The sequence below is a fragment of the Nanorana parkeri genome, unplaced genomic scaffold (assembly GCF_000935625.1).
Source record: "Nanorana parkeri isolate BGI_ZX_2015 unplaced genomic scaffold, ASM93562v1 scaffold658, whole genome shotgun sequence".
Taxonomy (NCBI): domain Eukaryota; kingdom Metazoa; phylum Chordata; class Amphibia; order Anura; family Dicroglossidae; genus Nanorana; species Nanorana parkeri.
In genome coordinates, this window is record NW_017306926.1 from 353,178 (window position 1) to 356,581 (window position 3,404).

General features: G+C 42.1%; 1 protein-coding gene across 1 annotated transcript in view; it reads left to right on the forward strand.

Annotated features, from left to right (window-relative positions):
* The window catches only part of KCNK10 (potassium two pore domain channel subfamily K member 10), a 33,065-nt gene that overhangs the window by 18,796 nt on the left and 10,865 nt on the right, over nucleotides 1–3,404 (forward strand). The window lies entirely within an intron of this gene.

The following is a 3,404-nucleotide window of genomic DNA, read 5'->3' on the forward strand; positions in this document are numbered from 1 at the left end:
AATAATATATAAATAGTAGTAATAATAATAATATGCAACAAAATAAGAGATTATATAATAGGGACATTTTTTTTTTTCGGGGGGGAAGGACAGCTTTCCAAACTCAGTTCCTCTGTAATTTTCCCATCTCCTTTGGCTCCAGTGTGTCTCGCGGAAATAGCAAAATTGCGCCAAAATCTTAAATTTTCTGCTGAGATTTAAGGGAAAATGCAAATTCTTGATTTTGCTCATCAACGTTTTGTCATACGAGTGGTATCTGTGCAGCTCCTGGCTGTGTTCACAATGTATGACACAGATCAGCTTGCTGAAGACTCTCACCATTTACAATGTTGCAGTCTAATCAATGATGATTTAGCCACAACTCCCGCTGTTGGTTCTGCCCCCTCTTTTCCTGCTGCCCAAACTGCCTGGTCCACAAATGTCTTGTTATCATTAATGAGACCAAATAATAGAGTGGGCGAAGAATAGATTTTGGCACAGCAGCATTTCAGCAGGTTATCTGGAAAATGAGAAACTCTTTATATATATAGTACATAGTACATAGCTGGCTGGTTACATGGCTGTAGTGCAAGTTTTTCCCTTTGTATCGGACTTCCATACATACCCAGGGAGGTATAATAAACATTTTCAGTGGAAAACGTATCCGTGTGACGTATCCTGTTTATGACACAATATAAATTGCATCACGTTTATTTAAAAAAAAAAGTCTCCTTCTCCCCAAAGAAAAGTTTTCTTTCATAGACAATAAATCATCGTCTACAAGTGCGCCCAACGGATCCGTCAAAACGTCCTCCTTCTTCCCGTCAAGGACCCAAAGAATCTAAAGAGAGGAAGCAGCCTTTGTGAAAGTCATTAGTTCTTATCTCTTCCAATTAAAACTGCTTTAAATTAATTAGGTTCCTTCCAATTAGTGTGAATAGTGTGCTCTTTGAATAAGGATGTGCAGTGTGTTATGGGTCTCAGAGGCAATGCCGCACGTGATGAGAAATGTGGTCTTCTGTGACTAAAGTGACAGTCATGTTTGGCCATCTTGACTTCTGGCATGCTGGGTGGTGCCATAGACAGAGCTGAGGGCAAGGAACACACAATGCCTTTAGGGAGAGCCGGATTCCTACTTTTTGCCCCCACAGGCCTACTGTCTTGTGCCCCCTCCCTTGGTTAGCTGGCCAGCCTATATTTGCTATGCAGAAATACTGCCCTGCCCTTAAATACCATCTTTGGGAAAAAGAAATGCCCCTTAATCCCTCCCAAACACCCCCCCTCCCCCACACCACCATCACCACCACCATCCACTAACAATTAAAGAGAAGACTAAGCCTGCGGTCATGTGACATTAATGTAGAATGCTGATCCATCATTAAAGTCCAAGATAGCCAACTAGTCTTGTCACTTTCCCTTGTGTTGTAACATCATGATGCTACTACTTGAAGTCTTCAGGACTTTGTCAGGAACCCTTTGATGAACTCTGTAAGGACCCCTCTGATGGACCCTGTGAGGACACCTGCAAACTTCAGGACCCTGTGAAGACCCCTTGGAATAAATCCTAAATGACCCTTCTGACTGACCCAGTTAGGACCCCTCTGAGGGACCTTGAGAGGACCCATCTGATAGACACTGTGAGGACCCTAACGATCTTCTGGAGTTCTCTGATGGAACCTGTGAGGACCCATATAATTGTCAGGACTCTGAGAAGACCCTTCCAATCTTCAGGACTCTTTGAGAACCCCTATGATGGACCCTATGAGGAACCCTCAGACAGACCATGTGAGGACTTCTCCTATTGTCCATGTAGTGACCCATCCAATGAACCCTGTGAGGACGCCCCTGATGAACCCTATGAGGACACCTCTGATGAACCCTGTGAGGACCCCCCCTGATGGACCCTGGGAGGACCCTCCCAGCCAATGGGAAGCATTCATGTCAGGCAACAATGTGTGAATTTGAAGCCCCTCACACTCAACAGTCTAGAAGGACTTGGATTCTGTACTCGGCACATCATTTGACTACTGACTTAGGAAAACTCAGGGCTTTTAGATTACTGTATTTATTTTTTATGTAACCTAGAGATCAGTTAGAGGGACATGGTGGTTTGGGGGGGTCAAAAGATCACCTTAAGGTGACTATAGATAGCAAAATGATGGCATAACATGTCCCCATCCTGTGCAATAATTGTCTTGTGAAGGAATTACATGCAAAGCGAGTGGTTACAAGGAAGTTCATTTACATGATGGATTCCCATATATCTTGGAGACTTCAGATTCTTCACAGTTCTGTCCAAATACTGCAGCCCAGCCTTGCACCCTCCCCCCCGATGGATCCCCCAGAATGTAGCACAAATAACTGTGAAGTCTATTATGAAAGCGCTTCATTATGGCCGGGGAGGGACAGAGAAACTGCTACAGGAAAATCTTGGTCGTCCAATCTTCTCCGAGACATTTAACGAAGCCCGCGAGTGGTTTGGTATTGGTTGGAGTTGACCTATGAAATTGAGGCGATAAAAGAGCTAATTTGCTGTATGAGGGAGACATTTCTGCGGATGGACTCCGTACAAGATTTAAAAAAAAAACCTCTCTCTTTCATGTCCTCTTTTTCATCTCTTAACTGCGGCTTGAGCCTTGAGAAAGCTGATAACGACAGAAACATTTAAATTGTATCCAAAAATCAGGATCTCAATGTCTGAGATGAAGGCTTGCACATCAGACATTAAAAGCTTACAGCTGAACTCATGGCAGATATGAAACAACATTAATTAATTAAGTTGTTTATTAATTGAAAAATTCAATTTATTAAAAAAATAAATAGCTTGTGTAAGTATCTTGGTATCAACCCCACGTCATCCCTTGTACAGGAGAGCTCATACAGGTAAAAGGAAGGGCAGCACTGGGAGCCAATCAGATGTTGACAGGAATAGAACAGATATTCCTGTGTTTGATTCTGGAGTAATTCAACTCATTTTAAGAGGTAGAAATTGGCTGATCATCACCAGGGTGGTATATACTGTATATAATATATTTATATATATTGTAAATGGGTAATTTTGTGTTTTGCTTCTTTGCTGTAACAGTGACCCCCTTCAAAGTGAAAAGAAGGGAAGTAGAGCTAGCTGGTCCCACATGTAGCATGGTTCAATCTTACCAATCACAATTGGTTTAAACTGACTACAATACCCTGATGGGTGGTTGCATAGTGCAGGGAGTCCTGGTTTTCTACATCTGATCAACAAGAGCTCAGCCACATGAACCCTGGCCCCATGTAGGGCTGTGACTCCCATTTTGTAGAATATTATGTTTTTTTTAAATGCAATTGCCACATTACATACAGTATACTATGGAACAAACCTATAAGATAAAGCCACATATATTTATATTTGGAACTATTACTTAAATGTAGTTCAGCATTTTTAG